At 44.3% G+C, this 25,749-nt stretch overlaps 1 protein-coding gene across 1 annotated transcript in view; it reads right to left on the bottom strand.

Annotated features, from left to right (window-relative positions):
- ARHGEF3 (Rho guanine nucleotide exchange factor 3) overlaps positions 1-25,749 on the bottom strand; it is a 269,708-nt gene that overhangs the window by 210,863 nt on the left and 33,096 nt on the right. The gene's annotated exons all lie outside the window — the stretch shown is intronic.

Below are 25,749 nucleotides of genomic sequence, written 5' to 3' on the forward strand. Positions count from 1 at the left end.
ATTTCTCACACACAAACAATTCCCAAACGGATGCCATCACGTGGTGTTTACAGCTCCAGCCGAGCCTGGAATTCTCCCTGGTGCAGGCCACACGGGAGCTCCAGACTTTCAGGGGGACGGTACATGGACCGTCCACAGGACATGCAGCTGCTGCCTAACCAGTCGGAACTGGTTTCCTCACCTATTAATCCCTCCACGTGAAGCAATCTCCTTAGATGTGACAGAGGTGGGCTCCAGTGGGGTCAGCACAGGAGGTGGGGACACAGTACAGGGATGGAAAGAAGCAGCAGTGTGGCTGGGCAGCTTCAGGCACACCAGGGACACCTTACTTCTGTCCTGAAGAGTGAATCCAATGTTGTAGCTGCCAACACGCCCACAGGGACACCTTTTACAATGTGTTTGTGGAGTAATAAGTTACTCCTCCCAAAAATGCTATGTCTGTCAATATGGAAATTCAAATTTCATGTTTGCTTGAGGTACCACCTCACTGAAAAGCATCCCTGAGAAACGTCCATCTTGGACTTTCCCTGGAGTTTTAGTCAGTGATGAACCAAAGAAGTGGTGTTGGTTTTTCACGTGACAGTCACACCTTTACTTCGACCTCTGTGCCACAGTCAGCACTAACACAAGGCAGAAGTGACCACTGCACCCTGCAGTGTATCAGGCTTGAGGAAAAGTCTTGATAGGCTCTACCAGAGGAAAGAGATAGATAAGCAATATGCAAGGTAATTATAATAACAGCAGCAGCTAATGTCTATGGAGTACTTAAAACAGCACATGCTAATACTTCATAGAGTTAATCTCATTGACTCTCACACTGCGAGCTAGGGTTCTCATTGTACCCATTTAATAGGTAAGAAAACAGAGACCTAGGGATATTAAGTGATGCACGCAGGTAAAATCAGGATTCTAATCTCATTTGTCTAATCTCAGATCCCATGGTGTTTTACTAGCTGTGTGACCCTGAGCACGGGGTTTCATATTCTTATGTGCAAAACAGAAGAAATAATACCCAGAACATGGTCAAGACGAGATGAGGGTTCTAAATCCAGTTCTATCACTGCTAAGTTCTAAAAGATGTCAGCACAGATCCCCTCCCGTTCCTCCCAAATTCTGGCTCAAAGAAAAGCTTTCGACCAGGGGCACAGGACTGACACAGAAAAGCTGGGACAACTCACCGAAACAGATGGGAACTCCCACCTGCTGTATCTTTATATCCAGCCCCACTCCTGCCTCACCCTCCTCCTCACCCACACGTACAACAATAAAAACCCAGGCTAATAACATCTCAAGACAAACAGAGCATGTGGGTGGTTATTTAGATTTAATACTCTTCTCTATTAAGTAACATGTTGGTCTAAGTTCTTCTAAAAAAGCATTTCTCCTTTGGGAAGAAAAAAACTTAGAATTTAACAAAACATCTCCCTGGATACTGCTCCCTCCTCTCCCCGGTTATAACTGGGCTTTGCTCTCCTAATGATTTGATGAGCTTCACTGCTTCCAAAGCAACAACGTATACTAGAACATTGCGAGTGAATGTTCCCCTGTTTTATATGGTGTGGTTTACAGAAAATTATGATCACAACAATCAGCAGTGATTATTGTGCCAGGGATGTGCCAGGTTCTGCGCTAGGCACTTTGCCTACATAATCTAAGTCACGCAATAAGATAGGTTATTATGTTACGTTACAGTACTCTGCTAATACATGACATACAAATAGTGTTATAATGGTGCCATGTGTTACAATATTATATATATGTAAATATATAAAACATATTATAATGGCATTAGATACTTATTTTAAAAATATTTTTTTATTTAAAGTAAGCTCTACACCCAAAGTGGGGCTTGACCCCAAGATCAAGAGTCACATGCTCTACTGACTGAGCCAGTCAGGCACCCCAGCATTATATACTTTTAAATAAAATATATAACTCTGGGGCACCTGGGTGGTTCAGTCGGTTAAACGTCCAAGTCTTGGCTTTGGTTCGGGTCATGATCTCATGGTTTGTGGGATCAAGCCCTGCATCAGGCTCTGTGCTGACAACACAGAGCGTGCTTGGGATTCTCTCTCTGCCCCTCCCCTGCGGGCATTCTTTCTCTCAAAATAAATAAATAAACTTTAAAAAATAATGTAACTTTGTGTCATAAAATATTGTTATATAATATTATGGTATAATGGGGGATATTATTATTACCCCATTTTACAGATGAGATAAAACCTCATCTGTTTAACCTCTGCAGAGAGGTTAAACCACATGTGAGAAGTCACACAGCCAAGTTGGGATTCATAACCAGATGTGTCTGACTCTAGATTCAGAGGATGTAGCCCCTCGCATATAGAGAGAAGCCCCGCTAAACAGGGAAGAACATGCTTCTGGGAGAATGTAGCCTGGGGGTTTCTTGTGGGAGGGACCAGCTTAGTAGGATCTCAAATTTAGAAGCCTCATAGGCAAAGAAAAAGGATCAGAGTGAATCTGTCAATCCAGGGCATTCTTTTTTTTTTTTTTTTTAATTTTTATTTTAATGTTTATTTATTTTTGAGAGACAGAGTGCAAGCAGCAGAGGGGCAGAGAGAAAGAGAGACATAGAATCCGAAGCAGGCTCCAGGCTCCAGGCTCCGAGCTATCAACACAGAGCACAACACGGGACTCGAACTCACAAACTGTGAGATCGTGACCTGAGCTGAAGTCAGACACTTAACTGACTGAGCCATCCAGGTGTCCCATTTCTTGTGTTCAGAAGCAGGTTCTTGGGGAGCCTGGGTGGCTCATCGGTTGAGCGTTTGACTCTTGATTTTGGCTCAGGTCATGAGCTCACGGTTCGTGGGTTCGAGCCCACATCAGTTCTGTGCTTGACAGTGTGGAGCCTGGTTGGGATTCCCTCTCTCTCCCTCTCTGTTCTTCCCTGACTTGTGCGCTCTCTCTCTCTCAAAACAAATAAACTTAAGAAATTATTAAAGAAAAAAAAAAAGGAATCAAGTTCTTTGCACTGTCAGCAAAAGTCCAAGTAAGAAACAGGTACTTGGTTCTACAGATCTCCAAGACACGAAGGTACACAGTTGGGCCTCCTAACAGGGCTAGGAGGAGTTATCTATAGTGTGTTCAGTCCTTGGACCCCTGATGTGAGCCAGGTCTGTGCACGGTGTGTGCACGCGTGGTTAAGAAGCACAGCCCATCCTGCAGATGCCAGGGGAACGAGGTTGACCAACAACCATCCACCTCTGCGGAGGGACCAACGGGAAGCCAGGGGTGGGTGTGAAGCAGGAGAGAAACCATTGACACAGGAGGGACAGCTTCTTGGCTGGAAGGAGGTTACAACTGAAGGAAAGATTGGGAAGAAAAGTTAGAAACACTGTCCCCATGGAGAAATGCCCACAAGAGGAGCAACAAGTCAGGATTCAAGATGCATTTAGGGAATGATCTCAAATTTCAGAAGTGTGTGTGTGGCTGGAATCAAAAAGAATAAGCTCAGGAGCTTATAACCTCAGGGTCAGCAGCAGAATGTATTTCCCACCACATGGAAATGAATACAACTTTTTTCCACCACCCTGAAAAGAGGATTAGTGACCATTTCCAGAGCAACTCCTAAGAGTATGGGTTTCAGAAGTGAATATGTAGACTGCTTTGCTGCCCGTGCACTCACTATGTGGGGCCAAGAGCCTAGTGTCTGAGGTACGACCAACTTGGGGCTCCAAGAGTGGCTCCCTCTCCTTCTTGCTGGGGGACTTCAACCAGGCTACCTACTCTCTACTGTCTCTGAGCCTCCATTTTCTCATCTGTAAAATGGGGATAATAATCTCTTCTCACAAAATTGAAGCATTAAATTAATGTACTACATAAAATGTTTGGCAGAGAATCTGGCACTTATTAAATACTCTAATTAGCTATTACAGTAGCGCCTCCTTATGTATAAAGGATATGTTTCAAGGAGTGTCTGGCTGGCTCAGTCGGTGCAACACGTGACTCTTGATCTTGGGGTGATGAGTTTGAGCCTCACATTGGGTGTAGAGCTTACTTTAAAGGGGGTACATTTGGGGGCACCTGGGTGGCTCATGAACCGTGAGATCACGACCTGAGCCGAGATCAAGAGTTGGATGCTTAACCAACTGAACCATCCAGGTGCCCCAAATATTTTAATGTCTTACTTCTCAACCCAGGGCATCTTGCTAACAACACTTTCCTTTTATTTCTTTTGTTTTGTTTTACTTCGCTCTATCTATGAAGACAATTGTGGCAATACGAGGAAAGCCAAAGGGCTACATTTTATAGAGAAATTAGTGCAGACTATAACCACCTGTGCCAGGTATTTTATCCTGGTTGGAGCACTCAAGACAGTGATGGTCTTTCAGGTAAATGTCTTCTTAATTCTGGTTGTGGTACGTAATTGAGGATGGACTGGCAGGTGTTTAGCCAGGTGAAGGAAGACCCAATTCTCTGTGGAGAAGCTCACTGTGAAGAGGTCGTTTGCCCAATGGAAAGCTCATCACCTAGGCTTGCCTCTTAAACAAAGGCACAATGGCACCACCCGTAACATGTTTCCATAGTTCACAGGCCACACTCAGCTTCATTCCACTTACACCATGGCTGCAACTCCAACTCTTTATTTCCTGATAAAATATGGGGGAACAGGATCACAGAACCTCAAAAATAGTCAACTGGTACAATCACTCGGCACGGGTTGGATCTTCTCCAACAGTCCTGTTGAGAATGCACCCTGAAAGAGAGTCTTCCTTTTTATTTTTTTTAATTTTTTTTTTTCAACGTTCATCCATTTTTGGGACAGAGAGAGACAGAGCATGAACGGGCGAGGGGCAGAGAGAGAGGGAGACACAGAATCGGAAACAGGCTCCAGGCTCTGAGCCATCAGCCCAGAGTCCGACGCGGGGCTCGAACTCACGGACCGCGAGATCGTGACCTGGCTGAAGTCGGACGCTTAACCGACTGCGCCACCCAGGCGCCCCGAGAGTCTTCCTTTTTAGAGAAGGGGTCTGTATCCAGTCATAAGGGCTCACATATTAATTTCTCTCCAACACGTAAAGAACACCTTCCATAGGGCAGGCACAAGACCAGACATTAGAGACACAGCAGTGAACAGCACAGATACAGTGTCTGCTTTCATGAAGCTTACAAAAGGACAATGGGAGTGAGAGAGGGTGGGAGAGAGAGAGAGAACAACATAGTAAGTCTTAAAGAAAAATAAAACAGTGGTAATGGGGAGAGCCAGAGGGGCTCAATCGACATTTGAGGAGCTAGACAGACCTCCCAGAGGAAACGAGACCTCCCTGTGACCTGACAGAGGTGAGGGACTCAACCAGGTAATAAGACAGGGAGCAGCAGGCCAGGCGACAGGAAGAGCAAGCTAAAAATGCAGGAGGTCGAACTTTGCAAAGATTACCTAAATAGACAAAACTGGCAGACCTAATTGCTGAAGTTAAGAGTGAAGAGTTAAGGGGCGCCTGGGTGGCGCAGTCGGTTGAGCGTCTGACTTCGGCCAGGTCACGATCTCGCGGTCCGTGAGTTCGAGCCCCGCGTCGGGCTCTGGGCTGATGGCTCGGAGCCTGGAGCCTGTTTCCGATTCTGTGTCTCCCTCTCTCTCTGCCCCTCCCCCGTTCATGCTCTGTCTCTCTCTGTCCCAAAAATAAATTAAAAAACGTTGAAAAAAAAAATTTAAAAAAAAAAAAAAAAAAAAAGAGTGAAGAGTTAAGATGTAGAGGCAAGATGGCATATTTAAAAAACTGGAAGCTAAGTATGACCACTTAAACATCTGTCAATAAATAAAGGGATTATTAAATGAAGCTATATTCATTCTTTACAATGGAAGACCATGTAGGACTATATATTAATGAAAAATCTCAAGAAAAATAAAGAAAGAAAATCCAAGTTGCAGGAGGTATGCATATGATAGGATATATGATACTATGTAGAATCTCACAAAATAACACTCTCTTGTTTTGGCCACATATGTATGTAGTAAAAATGTAAGACTACATATGAAAAGGTTTTTTTTTTTTAAGTGTATTTATTTGAGAGAGAGAGAGAGAGAGAGAGAGTGAGAGAGAATGCTTGTACCTGCACCCATGAGAGGGGGAGGGGCAGAAAGAAAGGGAGACAGAATCCCAAGCAGGACCCATGGTGTCAGTGCAGAGCCCGATGTGGGGCTTGAACACACAAACCGTGAGATCATGACCTGAGCTAAAACCAAGAGTCAGACACTTAACCGGCTGACCCAGGAGCCCCTGAAAAGGTTTTATCAACTGCAAATAAATGGTCCCCTCTGGGGACTGAAAGGGAAAGGGACTCAGGTGGGGCCCATGTGAAGCTTCATCACTACCTGTAATGTTTCATTTATTCACATAAAAATTCTGAAGCTAACAGGGCAAAAAGATTTTTATTAAATCTAAATGGTAGGTATAGATATGAATGTTATAATAGCCTATATTTTGCTATGCAGGTGAAATAGATTATAATTAATAACAATAACAAATGAATAAATTCTAGCATAGCCATGTAATACAATACTAAGGCATCCATTAAAAATAATGAGGGCGCCTGGGTGGCTCAGTCAGTTACGCATCTGACTCTTGATTTTGGCTCAGGTCGTGGTCTCACGGTTCATGAGTTCGAGCTCCGCATCAGGCTCTATGCTCAGAACACGGAGCGTGCTTAGGATCATGTCTCCCTCCCTCTCTGCCCCTCCCCCCCTTAAAAATAAATAAATGTTAAAAAAAAATTTTTTTTTTAAATTTTTTTTTTCAACGTTTATTTATTTTTGGGACAGAGAGAGACAGAGCATGAACGGGGGAGGGGCAGAGAGAGAGGGAGACACAGAATCGGAAACAGGCTCCAGGCTCTGAGCCATCAGCCCAGAGCCCGACGCGGGGCTCGAACTCACGGACCGCGAGATCGTGACCTGGCTGAAGTCGGACGCTTAACTGACTGCACCACCCAGGCGCCCCCAAAAAAAAATTTTTTATAATAATGAGGTGTACTTGTGCCATCACCAGCAAAGACCATAAAATACAGTATGTGAAATAAGAGGCAGGGCAACATGTAAATCCATTTACTTTTACACACACACGCACGTACAGAATCAGCTCCGAGCATGCTGAGGGCCCTGGCAGGGCACATGCCCAACTGTTGACATTGATTGATTATGTATACAGTTTGGGTCAGGGGTGGGAAGCATAAATGTGGACATCGGCTTTTTTTTTTTTTTTTTTTTAATTTTTTTTTTCAACGTTTATTTATTTTTGGGACAGAGAGAGACAGAGCATGAACGGGGGAGGGGCAGAGAGAGAGGGAGACACAGAATCGGAAACAGGCTCCAGGCTCTGAGCCATCAGCCCAGAGCCTGACGCGGGGCTCGAACTCACGGACCGCGAGATCGTGACCTGGCTGAAGTCGGACGCTTCACCGACTGCGCCACCCAGGCGCCCCTGGACATCAGCTTTTACATACATATTTTTAAATCTTTACTATAGAAACGTATTATGTAATGAAAATCATAATAATGTTTACTAAAAGGCCTTAATAGGTAGGGAAGGAGGCAGAGAGGCATGAAATGAGGCTGAACAGGAGGCCAGGGCTGGACAGGGCAGAGACTTAAAGGCTAAGGCTGGGGGGCTGGTCATGGGGTGATGGGGCTCCACTGAAGCTATATGGTGGGGAACGACATGGGATTTGCCTTTAGAAAGATCCCTCTGGCTGGAGGGAAGAGAAGACCGCCGAGGGGTCCAGAATGAAGGCAGAGACCAGCAGGGAGGGTACCGCAGGCATCCAGATCCACTATAGCCTCTCTCATCTCTTTCAAGATTCTGAAGGCACAGAAGTCATAAGTGTCCATTCAGACTGCTTTTTCCCATTTTCTCTCCCTTCCCCAGTTGTTTTCTAGAACAGCACTGTCCAGTAGAAATATCATGCGAGCCACACATGTAATTTTACATTCTCTATTAGTCACATTAAAATGGTAAACAGAAATAGGCAAGTTTAGTTTTAATCATATAGTTTATTTAACTCAATATATCCAGATACTATTATCAGTTCAACATGTAATAGAAAAAAAATATTAGAGATATTTTACATTTTTTCATGTCTTCCAAATCCAATGAGTATCTTACTCTTAGATCAATCCTCTTTTTAATGTTTATTTATTTTTCAGAGAGAGAGAGAGAGACAGCGCACAAGCAGGGGGAAGGGCAGAGAAAGAGGGAGAAAGAGGATCCAAAGCAGGCCCCTTGCTGACAGCAGAGAGCCTGATGTGGGGCTCGAACACATGAACTGTGAGATCATGACCTGAGCCAAAGTTGGACACTTAACTGACTGAGCCACCCAGATACCCCTACTCTTACCTCAGTTTTAATTGGCACTAGCCATGTTTCCAGTGCTCAGTAGCAGTATGTGGCATGTGTCTATCATATTGGTCAGCACAAGTATAGAAAAATAACACATGTAATTTCAAAGAGCCTCTTTGAAAAGCCAGACTTTGAAAAGCCACAGCTCTGTGTCTCAGCAGTTAGTGACTAACCACAATATATAAATTGAGACCCTTTTGAAAAATGAGACACTCTCCAAAATGATTTTAGTATCCATCTGAATTCAGAAAAATTCAGAACAAAAAAAATATTTCTCAAAAACTTTAGAGATATAGTCTCTGGAATAATTACAGGAAATTATCTTCAGGTCACAGCCTTACTTGAATAGATCAACATACGAAATTTTTCCCAAATGGAGATTATCCCAAACAAAGGTCTATGATCGGGTCCTAAATAATGTAGAACTAGTCTAATCAAACGAATTCCAGAATGAACTAAAAGGAAGACATTGAAATGATTTTTTTAAACCCATAAAATGATTATATTTGTATTTCCCCTTTTGTGAAATGTTTGTTCAGGTCATTTACCCATTTATATACAGGGATGTTCTTTTTTTGTTATTGATATGTAAGGGCTCTTTCTAGATTCGGACAAGAGTGTGTAACAAGTGGCTGGTACTCTAGTAACCGTATTAAAAAGGCATATATTAAATTCCATCAACTGGTGAATGAAAATGGATAAACAAAGGTGCATATGCCTGCAATGGGATATGATTCAAAAGAATGAAGTACCAACACCTGCTAGGACATGGAACAACCTTGAATGCCTTATGCAAAGTGAAAGAAGCCAGACACAAAAGGCCACATCGTGTATGATTCCATTTATGTGAAATACCCAGAATAGGCAAATTCATAGAGTCAGAAAGCAAACTAGTGGTGGCCAGGGGCTGGGGGAGAGAGAGCAAGTAGGAAGTGACTGCTTAATGGGTGCACAATTTCCTTTTGGGGTGATGAAAATGTTCTGAAATTAGGTTGTGGTGATGGATGCACAACCCTGTATATGTACTTAATACCACTGAATTATTATACACCTAAAATGGCTAAGATGGTAAACATGTATTTTACCACAGTAGTTTTAGGCAATTTGGATTTATTTATTTATTTATTTATTTATTTATTTATTTATTAAATAATGAGGGTATCCTTTGGGTAAATACCTAGTAGTGTAATTGCTGAATCATAGGATAGTTATATTTTTACGTTTTTGAGAAACCTCCACACTGTTTTCCTGAGTGGCTGCACCAGTTGGCATTCCCACCAACAGTGCAAGAGGGTTCCCTTTTCTCCACGTCCTTGCCAACACTTGTTGTTTCTTGTGTTGTTGATTTTAGCCATTCTGACAGGTGTGAGGTGATATTTCATTGTAGTTTTGATTTGTATTTCCCTGGTGATCAGTGATGTGGAGCATGTTTTCATGTATATCTGCTCAAAGAATACAAAAATACTAATTCAAAGGGATACATGCACCCCAATGTTTACAGCAGCATTATCTAAATAGCCAAATTATGGAAGCAGCCCAAGTGTCCAGTGACTGATGAATGGATAAAGAAGACGTGGTATATATATATACAATGGAATATTAATCAGCCATAAAAAAGAATGAAATCTTGCCATTTGCAATGGCATGGATGGAGCTAGAGAGTACTCTAATAAGTTAGTCAGAGAAAGACAAATACATTTGATTTCACTCATATGTAGAATTTAAGAAATTCTTAAATAAATGCGCAAAGAAGGAAAAAAAGAGAGAAAGAGGCAAACCAAGAAACAGACTCTTAACTACAGAAAACAACTTGCTGGTTACCAGAGGGGAGGTGGGGAGGGGGATGGGTGAAATAGGTGATGGGGATTAAGGAGTACACCTGTCACGATGAGCACGGGCTGTTACATGGACGTGTTGAATTGCTATATTGTACAACTGAAACTAATATTATACTGTGTTAACTAACAGAAATTTAAATTAAAACTTTTTTTAAAAAAAGAGGAAAAAAAGCTGTAAGTTTCACTGCTTAAAAAATAAAGAAAAAATAAAAATAGTGAGGGTAAAATATAATTTTCAGGCAAAATAAAAGATACATATCTAATGGAAAAAATCCTCATAAAATAATAATGCAAACTAAAATACTGTTAACCATTCCAGAAACAGGAATTACATAAATAAAAGCCAGGAGGGTAAACATTCTGTGCAGCCTGGGAATTGACAAAAATGGCTTAGATGTGAAGTTTTATCAGTACTTGTGAGAAATCCGCCCTACAAGTCCCTGTCTCAGAGACACATATTTATGTCAGTCCTTCAACCATGATAAAAATTCCCACACTCTGGCTTTCTCCACTTCCTCTCATTCTCCACTCCGGGCCCCAACTCTCTGTGCTCAGAGATTCTGCAGCAACACCCGTTCCATCCTCTACTCCCACCTCATGAGGCTCATGCTGCATTTCTCTTTCACCCCTGAGCTTCCTACAAAGCTTTTATCTTCAGAAAAGCCATTCACGAGTGCAGTACTCCAGAAAAAGAACTTTCAAAGGTAAATGTCAGTGACTCCCAAGTGGTGCCGTGAAGCAGAGGTTTGGTTGCAGTGGTTAAAAGTGCATCTGCTTGGAACCAGCTCTGCCATTCACGAGCTGTGTGACATGAGACAAGTGACTTACCCACTCTGTTCCCTACTTCCCCCATCTGTAAAATGGAGGTAATAACAGGATTCCCTTACAGAGTTGTTGTGAGGATTAAATGAGTTAATATATGTAAAGCGCTTGGCACGTGGTGCACAGAAGGTCTACTTTAAGAGTTAGCCCGCTTCTGGGCGATGAGCTCTGGAAGGCCAGGGACCGTGTTATTTGGGTTCACTGCTGTCTCTGCATTCCCTGCACTTTGTAGGACCTTGATCGGCAGCTGGAGGATGAATGCATGGTGCTTGCCCTCAGTAAGTCTGTGGTCAGCAGTATCACAGAGTAGCCCTATAGACACAGTGACAGAACATGAATACGACCACATGCACTTGAGAGAGAGAACAGGTGTCTATTGTTAAGGCCATCTCCTGTAGCCCTCAAGCACTGGGCTTGGACCCCGAGGCAAGCCTGACGCAGGGCTGTGGATCTGCACCATCTCCACCTTCTCTCTTCCCAGGCCTCTCCAGACTGTGCTTGGTCCTAGAAAGGCACTTTCTGAACAAAAGCTCCTCAAATTCAAGTCAGCTCCTCGGTTAGAAACTGTCGAAATGAACAGCACCAGAGGAAGGGGACCCCGGTCACAAGGGCATGTCAGGCTCCAACATGGGACCTTCCCAAGGGCATTTAAGTGCATTTTGGATTATATATGATTCTCATCTTACCAACTGCACTATAGTTCCCATGCTGTCTCCTCATCCAGAAGAAAGTACCTACAAAATGCAGTAGCTGCCCCAGGAAACTTAAACCCAAACACCCTGAGAGACACCATCCCATCATGACACCAGTGCTCCTGTCCATTCGCATATTTCAAGTCCAGGGTGGGCCACAGGTTGCTCATTCACATTTCCATGTGTTGGGCAGCCACTGTAAATCTTTCTAGAACAAAGTAAATCCACTGAAGAGAGACAGCAGACACGCAGGGTGGTCATAGCATGGGATGTGCAGTCTCCAAGAATCTGGTTTAAGCTCAAGTTTACCAGGTGATCTTGGGCAACTTTTAAGGAACTTCCTTGAGCCTCACTTTCCGACTTGAAACCAAATCCAAGTCACAAACCAATGAGTCCAGGTCACACAGTCAAATAGCAGCTATTCCTACCATCCCTTATCCCTTACTCTGTTTTGTTTTTCTCCATAGAGTTGATCACCTCCTAAGGTAACCTCTGAGAGAACAGAACTATGTTTTACTCTGCAGCATCCTTTATGCCTACAATGATGCCCGGCACTCAGTAGACACTCAGCAAATACTTAGAGCTAATATTTATTAAGCTGTCCGTGTGAGCCAGCTAGTACGCAAAGAACTGTAAAGAAACTGTTAATGTACTCCTCATAACAACCCTATGAAGTCTGTCTCACCAGGTCCATTTTCCAGTTAGAAACTGAGGCTCGGGAAGTTTAAGAGCAGAAATCAGATGGTAAGGGTCTTACAGACTACAGCAAGTTTTCCAGATTTTAGTCTGAGTGATATGGGAGACCACGGGAAGATTTTGAGCAGAGAAGAAACACGATCTACGTATTAAAAGGACTGTTCTCAATGCTGTGTAGAGAGGACAGCTGTAGGGGCAAGACAGAGAGGAGGGAGATGATGAGGAAGTGCCTTTGGTAGTGGGAGGAGGGAGAAGACCTTTGGGAGGAGCAGATTGGGAAACAAAAGTCAAGGGCAGACAGATCATCTGAATTGGTATGGATCTCCAAATGGAGATTGTAGTGAGCGGTTGGACATAAGAAACTGGAGAGTATATTCGAGAAGCATCAGCCTTTAGACTGAGAAGAAGCCCCACCTTGGTGAGGGAAGAGGGAGAGGAGTATTAAAGAAGCCAGGGAAGAAAGAGTTTCAGGGAGGCAGTGCTCAACTACATCACCAAGTAGGAGAGAGAGAAATGCCCACTGAATTCGGCAAAGCAGGTGTCCCTGGTGACTTGACACGATGAAGTGAGTGGAGTTGGGGACAGAGCTGAAAGGGGCTTGTCTAAAGATTAACTAAGAGCAAAGTCTGTAGAAAAACTAAGTTGACAAGGATCTTAGGTATTGGCCAGTCTACTGAAGTCATTAGAATATGAGCTCCCCAAGGACAGGAACTTCATCTGTCTTTTTACTGTTTTATTCCTGCCCTCTGGGCACCTGGCACATGACAGATGCTCAATAAATATTTGCAAGACTTTTTTGAACTTTCTTGACATCTCTAGCCAAACAGTACAGGTCAACAGGAACTCTGCATCCCTAACAGGATGGTATGGAAGACAGTGAGGAAATGCACACACAAATTATCCCAAGATGCAATGTTCACATTCCCTTCCCTTGCTAAAGAAACTAGAATTCATACTACTTGGTATTTATTCAGCATGAGAATAATGTGTTTTCCAGTTACTCTTCTCATTGGCATTCATATCTGTATCGTCAGTGGATTGAATGTCTTCTCACTGGCAGCACCAAATTTCAACATTCAAGCTAATTGTAAGCTGGTGTAATTAGCAGAAATTACAGAATATTTTTAAAGGGATGTTTTGTAACAGAGGTCTTTTGGAAATCCAATTTAGGAAAATTATTTTTTTCATGTTCTCAAAGTGCTGACCTGCAGATGATGTTTCAAAAGCATTTAGGGGTCACTTTGAAAAGCAAGGGGATCATTCTCCCTCTCCCCACCTGCATCCATCTGAATTATGGCACATATTCAATGGGAAAGGCCTCATTACATCCTAAGGAAATCCACATCCTGCACCTCCAGGTCACAGTCCAGCAGAGAGCAGCCTCATGTCCCTCCGGAAAGGATAATTAGTTTTCTACCCTTTAATCAAGGAGCAGCAGATTGTTGTTTTTCTAAAGTTTTGCCTGGGGAGAGCCTGTTCTTTCCCGAATGTGTGTTTTTCTAAACAGGACTCCCTGTACGTACCCAACCTTCCCATGAGCCACCACTGACAGGCACTCCCCCAGCCTTATCTGAAACAAAAAACTGAAGCTCTCCACTGATGACAGCCTCTGGCCCCTCAACTCCACAGATGTGGGATTAGGTCATGGCCCTCACAACTTACCAGCACCAATGAGCTTTTACTTATCGACCAAGAGAATCCTCAATCTCTCTGTCATGGAGGTCATGTTTTTAAGGGTTTACTTAAAAAAAAGTAATAAATGCTTATCATGTGCCAGACACTATTCTGAGTGCTTAATAAATATTAACTCATTTAACCCTCAAAACAATTTTATAAGTACTTTTATTATTCCCACTTTACAGATGAGGAGACTGAAGCTCAGAGAGGTTAAGTGACTTACCCAAAACCACACAGCTAATAGGTGGCAGAGCCAGGATTCAAACCCAGGTGGTCTGGCTCCAGAGAACAGAGAGACAGATGTTAAAACCATTGCAGAAGCAGTGACAACCAAGAAAAGAAGATGGAAATTGAATTGCTTACTATGTACTAGGCCCAGAGCCAGTGTTACTGGTTAGTTTCTCTTTACATAAAGTGCAACTGGACCTTAAAATCATCATCATCATCATCATCATCATCATCATCAACATCAAAGATTATTATGTGTATTATGTATTGGTCTTCTACATCTACAAATAAAAATCCATGTAGATTCATTGGCATATTTTTACCGTGTGCATGTTACTTTGATAAAAGTATGATTTTAGTTAAAAAATTTTAATGGCTAAGTTTTCTGTTTTTAAAGTGATTTGAATCAAATAAACAGCCCTTAGAAGGCATTTTTTAAAAGCCACCCTGAACTCCCTTTCCAATTTTTGTCTTAAAAAGAAAGTAAGAAGTCTTTGGTATTGTTCTATCAAACTGTATGCAAATCAGACACAAAGAAGAAGCAGATAAACTCATGTTTTTCAAATCCTGAAAAGCTCTAACTCAAAAATTATATTTACAGACACCCTCACAGAATTTTTTTTTTTTTGCTCAGGGTGGGGCAGAAGACAGTCTTCACACTTTATTCAATAATACATTGATCAGAAGCTAATAAATCAGGATGTAGGTGGCCCAACACCTCCAAAATGAAAATTGCAATCCTAAAACTCAGGATTCAGAAATGGGCATCTCTAAAAACTGATTCTAACTCAGTTAAAAACACCAAAAATTCTTAAATTAGCCAGCATTGCTTAAAGCAGTTTATTGACTTTCTGATACAGGACCTACCACAGTCTCCAAGGTAATTAGAAGCACCATAAATGCTGTTTTTGGCAGTGACTGGGGCTACACATAAAAACATGTTTATTCCCAAACCGTCAGTGAAGTATGGTGGTGGGGGTGGGACCACGTCAGGCTTGTAGCATATGTGGAGAAAAAGGAAAGGTAATGCCAAGGGCACCATTCAAACTGAGATTATTTCATCACTATGACAAACAGCAAGCCACCCCCCAAATTCTAGGTAAGAGAGTAATTCTGAGCAAGACAATTACTCAGAGTAAGAGAAATTCTGAGTAAGGCAGGCTAATATTATTATTTTAACAATAATGAAAATAATACTATTAGTGCTGTGCTTATTATGTGGATTAATTCATTTAATTTTCATGGGGGCCCTGAAAATAAGAGCCATAACGGAAGAAGGTTCTGAGAGGTTAGACTTGGAAATGCTCCATGGCTACTGAAAGTCAGAGCCAGAGACAGCCCAATTCCAAGATGCCTGCTCTTGGTCCCTGAGTCCTGCTAAATTGTCTAAGGGATTTTCTGGCCACCTAATCCACAAAAGTAATAAATTGGAGACAGGAAAAATGAACCGTGTTGGTCAGTCATGTGCTATTTATCAAATATTTCTATCAAACGTGGTCCCATTGCATAGGACAGAGCAAGCCCCCAACCATCCTCCCGGGCAGCTGGGCTCCCAGCTCACCAGCTGGGCTCCAGTGGGAACAGGGCCCGTACTTGCATCAGCGTTGCCATAGCTGTCACCATGGCAACTGCCCACTGTCGCGGGCAGAGATGCTCTCCCCACTCTTGGGAGCCCTGATGCAGGGATGCAGTCCAGTAGAAACTCATCCTTTTACTTGCTCCCCAACTTGCTCAAGTCTTTATAAGACTGAGAACCAGTCGGGGGTTCCCCAGGTCCCTGCTTGCATTCGGACCAGACAATACATATAAAGGCCAAGAGGGAGACAGGGTTCATGAAGAGGCTGTCCAGAACTGAAGCGTGGGTAGTTAACCTCTCCAGGGGCCTCCACACCTGGCAGGGCTGAGTCTGAGTTCTGGCTCTGGCACTGGCTACCTGGGGATGCTAAGCAAATGGTTTGGCCTCTAGGAACCCAAGTTTTAGAATATGAAAAGCCAGGATAATGTTAGCTTTTACATTTTATAGAATAGTTGTGAGATATAAGTAAACCCAAGTATATAAAGGATATACAGAGTAAATGCTGGCTATTATTAACTATTATCCCCAATTCAGTGGTGCTGGTGCTGGAAAACATCAAGGGCCCTCAACCTCTCGCTACTGCCTTTACACCACAGCAGGCTGATATTCCAAACAAAAAGCACTCCTGTCCACAGCACAGAGGCGCTGACTCAAGGGCTGAATAAGGCCAGCAGACAGCGTAGTCCACACTCACACTGCTGAGCAGTAGGAGACATGATGGTGGTCGGTGGGGTCCCTAAATCCAGTAATCGTCCCTCTGGGCAACACGGCTTCTCTGAAAAGATTAATTTATCAAAATAAGCCTACTAACTGTATTCAACAAAAATGCCAAGGAGCAAAACACCTTTTAAGATACTGAATCCATGTATGAACCTTCAGAAATCTTTAAGGCCAAAGGATGGCACTCAAATTTTCTAGAAAATTCTGAATAAATAATGTCCACCCTGTTGGCAGTGGTGATTTCTCAGGGTTAGGAACCCTGCACTTACTATGTGACACATTTATACACTGTCTGAACTTTTATGGTATGCATACATTAATTTTATAATAAAAAAAGAATACCTTTAAAAAAAAAAGCTGAAATGCTTTGTAATAACACAGCTAACTTACAAAAGAAGAAACCCAGTCAATAAACAAATGAAAAGTGTTCACCCTCCTTAGTAACTAGCAAAATGGAAATTTAAATAAGAGTATGTTTGCCTTTCAAATTGGTGATTTTTCTAGGATAACACCCCATTGTGGGCAAGAATGTGGAGAAACAGACATTTTGCTTCACAACTGTGAATGTATAAATTGATATGTTTCCACAGGTGAAGTTGGCAGCATTTTCCAAGAATATTAAAATGACCCAGAACTTCACCTTTACAAAAATTAATTTGACAAAATAAACTGTGAACATACTGACGAGGATACAGCTTTCAGTGTTATTTCAGAGGGAGGAAAGAGGCTCAGCTCAAACAGCCAATACTAGGGACTAGCTACTGAAAAAGTGCCTTGCAAAGTTCTACATGTTCATTATGCAAAACACAGGCAAAGAAGACTTGCTTATTCCACATTGTGAAAATATGGAATTTTCTGGATTTGGTGCTTTTAACGGTATGCTTCCATCCCACACTTACTCCATTTTGCAGCTAAGCAAACCAAGACCCGGACCTAGGAGGCGGTTTGCCCCCAAGTGTCTGGGACAGGTTCACAGTCTCTCTGCCTTTGCCTTCTGGAGGAAGGGGGCAGAATTGTCACCTTCAAGGCCAGACACAGGAACCATGGTGGGGCCAAGCTATGCCTTAGTGCCTAGCTTGGGGTACAGAGGACCTAGCTGGGGGTAGAGACATCTCTTCAAAGGCCTCTCCCTCCAAGAAGCCACATCCTTCAAAGAACTCTTGGCTCTATTTCAGCCACCAGAAGCGTTCAAGACAAGGAGTAGAGCTGGGGTCTGGAAGCAAGGCCCTCTCACTAACAGTTAAACAGCCACTCTCCAGAGAAGGTCTGTTCCATGCCAGATCTGCACGCAGTGCTGGTCATCAGTCACCCGTTCCCCACGGCAACCCTAAGGCTCAGCGAGGTCAGCTTCCCTGTCTTAAATCACCCAGCTAATCAGGATGTGAACTGCTCTTTATGGGTGCTTTGACTTCCTCGTCTATAAAATGGGGAGAAAAATAGCAACCACTCAGAGGTTTGGTTGGGAGGGTTAAATGAGCCAATTTATAGAAAGTGCTTAAAACAATTCCTGACCTACAGGAAACTGTGTGTAGCTCTTATTATTTTAGTGAGACTGTAAAGCATTGTGGTCAGAACAAGGACTCGAGAGCCAGTTGCCTGGGTTCAAATCCCACATCCACCCCTCACTGGCTGTGTGACTTTGGGCAAGTTACTTAACTCTTTGTGTTTCAGTTCCCTCATCAGTAAAGTGGCAACGACAATGACAGTACCCGAGTTAACATAAATGATCACATTACCTAGCTGAGTTAATGTACTTAGAAGAGTTTAGAAAAGTGTCTGTCACATAGCATAATGGCCCTGTAATGTAATAACCACAACATGTGTTAGCCATTATAACTATGATACCCCTCTGTCTCCTGTTGTCTATGACTGCACGGGAATGACACCTGCACCACCAACATCAGTTATTCTGGCTGACAAGAGCCTGACACATGTTCTCCTATTTAATCATGACAAGACTCTAGGACTAGGTGCTATTATTGTCCAGCTTTACAGATGGGGGAACGGAGGCACAGAGAGCTCGAGTAACTTGCCCCAGGTCACACAGCCAGGAAGCAGCAATGCTGCTGGGCTTTGAACCAAATCAGTTGGGGCCTAGGGCTCTTATCCCTCACACTGTATTGCCCAGCCCAACACTCACATATCCAGTACTTCCTGTGGAAGGGTGGTGCATGGCTCCTAGCTTTGAGATGAGTAATGGCCACATCCCCCACCATGCAGCACAGACACTGACCCTGCAGACGTCTCATGAACATAAAGGGTAAGTCACACTAGCACAGTCACCAAGGAGCCATCCCTGTCATCTCTCCTTATCTTCCCAGGGAAATACACTGGTATTTGTCTACTGTAGAGATGAGACACAACCATTAAGACAGAATTCTGGACCGAGACATCTAATCAGTGTCTTGGAAACTCACGCTGACATCCCCACAGCTGGTTTTCCCCACAGCTGTTGATAGTCGTGTGTTGTTTAAAGCATGGCCTGCTCACAAGTTCATGCTGGGAGGTGAAGCCAGGGTGAATCTTCCATAATGCGCCATTCTGGCCTTTGGAGCATGAAATTTTGTGGCAAAGAGTTCATTTCCCATCACCAGACTAAAAAGTTTACAAAGCTTCCTTGCATACAGATGGCCAAAGCTGTAGGTGGCTGCAACTAGGAAATGGCACAAATCAAGCGGGGGTGAGTCTTATGTCCCCCACCCCCAGCTTTCTCACCAATTCATCAAAAGAGCTGTTGTGGGGGAAAAAACTATCATGTGTTTCACCAGGATCCATAATCCTGTATTGTTTCAAACCCAGTAATTTAATGAAATAGTGTCTGCTATCCACTAATGTGCCTAAAACTCAAACAGACTGAAGGATCTGGAAGGATCCTCAGAGAACCAGCTAGTCTACCACCCTCATTTAGACACTAGAAAACTAAGAGCTGGCTCAGGGTTGCATGGTCTATTGGTGATAGACTGGGACCCTTGACGGTATCCCTGTTTGCAGGCTCTTTTCAGCCCTGGCAAGTGTTACCAGGATGGATGTTTGCTGTTTCTTACTGCCCAGCATTTAGTCTCCCTTCTTTTGCCAATGGCACCCTGATCTTCTGTTGAGGGACCCCCTCCCCAGCTGTTAAACCCTGTGATTCAGGAAGGGCCAACCCTCCCAATATGGGCATGGGACCTGGCCTGGAAGAATGAGACTTTTGCTGGAGTTAAAGAAAAAGAGATGTAGTCCTCTAGTGCAATATTTGAGCCGATGGGGTGGAAACTTGGAATTGTGCAGAGCATCTTGGTCAGAGAGCCCATCTGAGAAGTATGCTAATTTGGAGAAAGAGCGAGAGATGGTGAGTGATGGACTCCTGGTGACATAGATTAGCCACCTGGATCTAGCCATGCCAAAAGGCAGAACTATCACTGAATTCACCGAATAAGTGAGCCCCCCCGCCTTTTTTTAAAATTTAAGCATGTGTACACTGTATTTCTGTGACATGCAACCAAAAAACTAAGTTTGTTTCTAAGTTTGTAAAAGGAAGTAAGTAAATGACAAAATGGGAATGTTCCCAGGAGACCCTCCACAGTGCCCAACACAGTTCCTTGACACAGTCAGCGAGCAATACACGTATAATGGGGTAAAACCCCTCCTTCAGGTCTCTTCTCAGCAGGACTCTCCCAGACCACCCTATTGGAAACTGCAGCCCTCCCCAGCTTGGCTCTCCCTACTCCTACCTGTTTCCTATGGTGTTTATCACCACCAGACCTACCTATTATCATTTCTTGTTGGTTTCCCTCACTCAAATCCTACAAGGGTGGGGATTTTTGCCCACTTTGTTCACTGCTGTATCCTGGGGGTAGAACAGTGCTCAACACCTGCAGGTGCTCAGTATATATCTAGTGAATGAATGAATGACAAGAAATGGAAGATAGAATGAGTGTATACGGTACACAGAGGATGGTGCCCTACACATAAAGGCACAAAGGTTCCCACCTGCTGCCTCAGTCAACAGCCTCTGGGACCTCTTAGATATGGGTCTTCTTTCCTCTTCTCTGAGCCCATGCTCCAACAGCCATCCCCACAATCTAGACAACCAGATCGTCCCCCACCTGTCCAGATAACATGAACAACAATTCAAAGGTTACTAGCCCTTTGGGTTATAAAGATGTTTTCCTTTTTTCCCCCTGCTTATAATAATATTGTATACTCATTATAAAAGCACACAAAATAAAAATGTAACAAGTAAACAATAAAAATCATAATTTAACCTCAAAGTTAAATTTTGGGTGCAAGTCATAAGCAGGCAGACTGCTAATATATTTTGTACAACCCACAGGATGACCCCCCCCCTTTTTTAAGGTAACTTCCAACATTTAAAAAGCTAGAGGAATTCATTTGGAAATCAGGTATCTAGCTTCAGCTGAATGTCATGGAAGGCCCATGTTCTCACATATGACAATGATCAGCGGGGGTTGGGTGACAGATGACCCTTTCAGGTGGGTGTGGGCTCTTGGGGTCCCTGCCTCTCCCTACTCTGACCCTTGCACTGCCCTGGCCACTGGATTTAGGTTCCTGCTTGGTCCCTGTCACATGTAGAGTTGGTCACCCCTGGTTTGATGTATACCCTTTCAGACTTTGCTGTGGTCATAAGGCTTTCTAGGAAACCCCTCTGAAAATCTCCCTCTGCCTCCAATAGTGGCCTGGGATGCCACACATAAGCCCCTAATTTCCAGCATCAGAGAACACTGCATTTGCAGCACTGTCCCGTCTGCATCGCAGCGAGCCAGGTCAGGTTCAACGCCTCCTTCTCAGACTGACTATCCCAATTCAACAACTGACCTATACACACGTGAACCCCATACAGAAGGGCCCCACAGTCCTGAGCACCGGCTGGATGCCTTTTCCATAGGGAAACTCTAAATCCAGCATTCAAACCACCCCTCCAATGTGGAGAGGCTCCATCAGTGCAGGACAGCCCCAGAGACTCGGCCACCACTGCACAGGCAGTCTGCAGCCCCACACGTATTGCCCACGGGACCCATGATTGGCTATCTTCTTCTGGGTTGATTATGCTCCAGTCCTACTATATAATAATACCTCCCTCTGGGCAGGGATCCTGCCAGCCTCACTGATTACTGCTTACTAGAACCTAACCCTGTTCCTCGCAGAGGAGGCCCTCAATCCACAAGGGATGGACAGTCAGCGAGGGAACAGACACATGAGAGGCAGGTGGGTGGGTATGTTACAGGGCGGGGATGGAGGAGATGAGCCCCTTAGCTGTGATTTCTAATTTGCCAATGTCATAAGGAAATGATTAGATCAAAATAGTACATTGTAAAATATGGTATAAAGTTACACAGTGAATAAACTCAGATGATAAAAAAAATAAGGAAAGCACTATAATATTAATAGTGGTAGAACTTTTTTTTACAATCCTTTTGTGTATTTTCCATTTTCTGTTTTATGAAGTTCACTTTTAACTACCAACATTGAACTATAACCAAACGAATGATCTTCCCCTAGACTTGTATAGATTTCAAAACACCAAGCGGCCACGGAGGAAAGGATAATATTTTGGATTAGTAAGAAGAGAAAACACGGAAGGTGAGTTTGGTCTTCCACATGGAAACTGATCCTTCAAGACTCCTTGGTGGCCCCGTAGTGACCCATTACTCCCCCTTCACCTGCTACCAGCAAAAGCAACATTAGTTCACCCTTCTAATCCTGGAAATCCAAAATGTTATGGGAGATTATATTTCTTTTGGAGCAAAGGACGGTAATTTTTTCAGCTCTGGCCTATGAATGCTCCCAAAGAAAAACAAAGAAACATAAGGAAATCTTCTAATACAAATACCTGAATTTAAATTTAAATACACATGCGCCCAGAAAAGTACCATTGCTCTGGTACATCCTTGATTGTGGGACAGCCAAAACAGCATGTGCCTTACAGCAGGATACTGTCCTCTGATGATGTGATGTAGCCACTGCTCCTGGGAGCCTTGGACCAGGTCTCTGCACCTCAACTAGCCCCCAGACATACAGGATGGGCAGCAAGAGCTCAGGACCAGCTACTTTGTAAAGGCAGACAGGGAAACCGAGGTCCTAAGAGGAGGAGTATGTGCAGGGGATGACACAGAGCTGAGAACAACTGCTTTCCTCCAGCCTGGTCCCTCCCCTTGTTCATGTGACAAACATCACCTGAGTGTCCTGAGGTACCAGATACTGGTTGACACCTTGCTATCGAGCAGGGGGGAAGAGTGGGGACCCTTAACAATTAAGTGAATGACCAGGTAACCCCAGACGGCGATACGGGCCAGCAAACGGGAAATAAAGGCAAGGGGTAGAAAGTTATTTCTGATTTCCCAAGGAGCATCAGCCATTGAGTACTGTGCAGTTACAAATGCCCCTGGGGTTCCGCCAGACGCAATTTATTAACAGATTGCATTTGGGCGCTGGAGTCTGTGAGCGATGCATGAATCACCAGCAGAGTGGATTAAATGTAAAAGACACCCACAAACTAGAGGCATCCTCCCCCCCCCCAACTCTAAGGTTCCCACAGCAAGGCAGGAAGTGCAGGGTGTGGAGTAGGCTTGCTCTTTGGAGACGGCTAATCTGGGATCAGCCCTGCTTCAAACTGCAAAGACTTCCCAGTGCCCTCAGAATGAATTCTCCTTTGCTTACTGCCAACCACTGGCCACAGCTCACCCTCCCCTCCCTATCAAGACATCTCTGCGCCAGGCCTCACCTCGGCTCAACGTCACTTCCTCAAGGCCTTCTTCCCTGACACTGCTCTGGCCCCACGGGACCCTGACCCTTCCTCCCACACCACTCTTAGACTTACTTATTCTAGAAAGTGAGCTCTGTAGGGGTGGACTGATCCTCAGCTCCCAGAGCAGCACCCAGCGCATGGAGGGGCTGAGGCAGAGAGACAGAAGGGAAGAGAAAGAAGTCTCTCCACCATTTCTCAGGGTCCTGAGCCTCAGTTTCCACATCTGTAAAACTGGGGCAAGACCAACCCGCTGCAGAGTGATGACAGTGTATTCTGTGTTTCTGCCTGGCAGCCTGGATTTTGTTTTATTAACTCATTTTTTAAAAAACATTTTTACATACAAATTCACTTTTTGACGTGCAGATGTGGATTCTGACACTCGTTGGTGTATGACCACAATGAAAACACAGAGCTCTTCTATCACCAGGAAAAAGTCCCCTCGTGTTGCTCCTTTGTAGTCATACCCTCCTCCCCATCCCAGCTCCTAGCAACCATTGATCTGTTTTCTGTTCCTATATTTTGCCTTTTCCAAAATGTCATGTAAGAGGGATCATACGGTAAGTAGGCTTTTACGTCTTTTTCACTTGGCATAGTGCCTTGAGATTCATCTGTGGTGCTGCGTGTATCAGTGTTTTGTTCCTTTTTATTGTCCTTTCCCTGAGGGAAATCTCTTCTCTCAGGAACAGGGTCACAGAAAATAACAGTGGACCTATCCCCTTCTACCTCCCCTGATAATTTAGCCACCAACTTTCTAGAATCCCCTAAAGCTTGGGGAGCAACCAGGAGGTCAAAGGTCCCCCTTTCTGGCTGTGTCTATAACCCGAATTCTGAGACCTGTGCAAACCCCTTCCCACCAGTTAGCCTCTCTCTGAGGTCGCTCATTTGCAAGAATGGCCAACAAGACCCAAGCTTCCTCTGGGGTGTTGACTCAGAAAGTGGAGGTCCATTCGGGAACCAGGAGGCAGGACTGGCTGTCTGGAGATGGCTGACCACCTGGGGTGGCTGTTTGGGGGCAGTAGTGGGGGTGGCAGTCAGCTGGCCAAGTCTGGGGAGAAGTGAGTGGATAAGAAAGAAGTAGAGGCAGAAGTGCCCCGGGATGGTGAATTCTTACTCGGGGCCGGGCAATGTTTATACGGGTGTGCCGTCATCTCGTATAATCCACACAACAGCTTGATGGGCAGATTCTGTTAACATCCCATCCACAGATGAGGACCCTGGGCACAAGGAGAGCACCCAGTGTGCTAGCAGGTCTGGGAGCTGAGCTCTGACTCCAAGGCTTGTTCTCTTGGCAACACGGAAGCTTAGAGCAGGAGCCAGGGAAGGAAGTGTGCGGCACAGCAGGGAGGCGGGAGGGAAGAAGCCGGTGGAAGATGAAGGGACCCAGGGGACTGAGTGGATACTGCTCCAGGCATGCCCTCAGCTGCGAGCCATGACACTGAAGGTTTGCTTTGTTCCTTTCAGCTGCAGAACCCATGTGTCAAACCTGATCATACTCAAAACCCGAGACATAAAGCTGGTGGAAATAGAGTTGCTCAAACTGAAGGGAAAGAGGAAATGGAGCCAGACCCACTGAAGTGCCCCAATCCCTATGACCTCCCTCCTGGTGGCCTCTAAGGAAGGGACCTTCCAAGGAACGCAGGACCCCTTGGACCTTCACTTTCTGATATATACTCCCTGAGGGCTGGCTCTTTCTTTCCTTCTCGCTTTCTTTCTTTCAGGTTTCAAATGATCAAAAAACACATTCAAAACTAAAATTAGAGAGGCATTGTATCTTGTGTCTGCACCACACTGTCCAGAATGTAATTAGGACTCAACAAATGGATGATGGGCAGGTCTGGGCAACACCTGTGCAGGATCAAATCCGGATCCTCCCTCAGCAGCTAAGTGACCCTCAGCAAGTGTTTGACCCTCACAAAGCCTCAGAAGCCCCAGAACTTCCCTTGCCTCTTAATATTTGGAGAGGGCTCAATAAGCAGACGCTCGTAAGAGCACTTACCACAGTGCCCAGCAAACGGTAAGAACACGGTGTTACCTAGCATTATTATTAATAGCATCCGCGAGACTAAAAGTAATATTGGAGGAAAACAATCCACTGGAAGGAATTAAAATGTCCCCATGGGAAGCACAGTGCCCTGCATGTCCCAGTGTGGTTCGCTCCTAGGACTGGCCAGTGAATGCTCCAGTTTTCTTTCAGTCATCTCTTTCATTTTTGTACCAATGGGAGGAAGGCCTGGACCGCAGAGGTCTGAAGATCACGAGTCTGACATGCAGGGCTCATCTGGAGCCAAGTAGTTATTAATTGGTGTTTATGTAACACTCTGTGCCCCTCCGGCCTGTTTCTGTCTGAACACGTGCTCTAAGAACCTTGGAGAATGCCTCTCTCTCTTCTGACTTTTGG

This window comes from Lynx canadensis, chromosome A2 (genome assembly GCF_007474595.2).
Source record: "Lynx canadensis isolate LIC74 chromosome A2, mLynCan4.pri.v2, whole genome shotgun sequence".
Lineage (NCBI taxonomy): Eukaryota > Metazoa > Chordata > Mammalia > Carnivora > Felidae > Lynx > Lynx canadensis.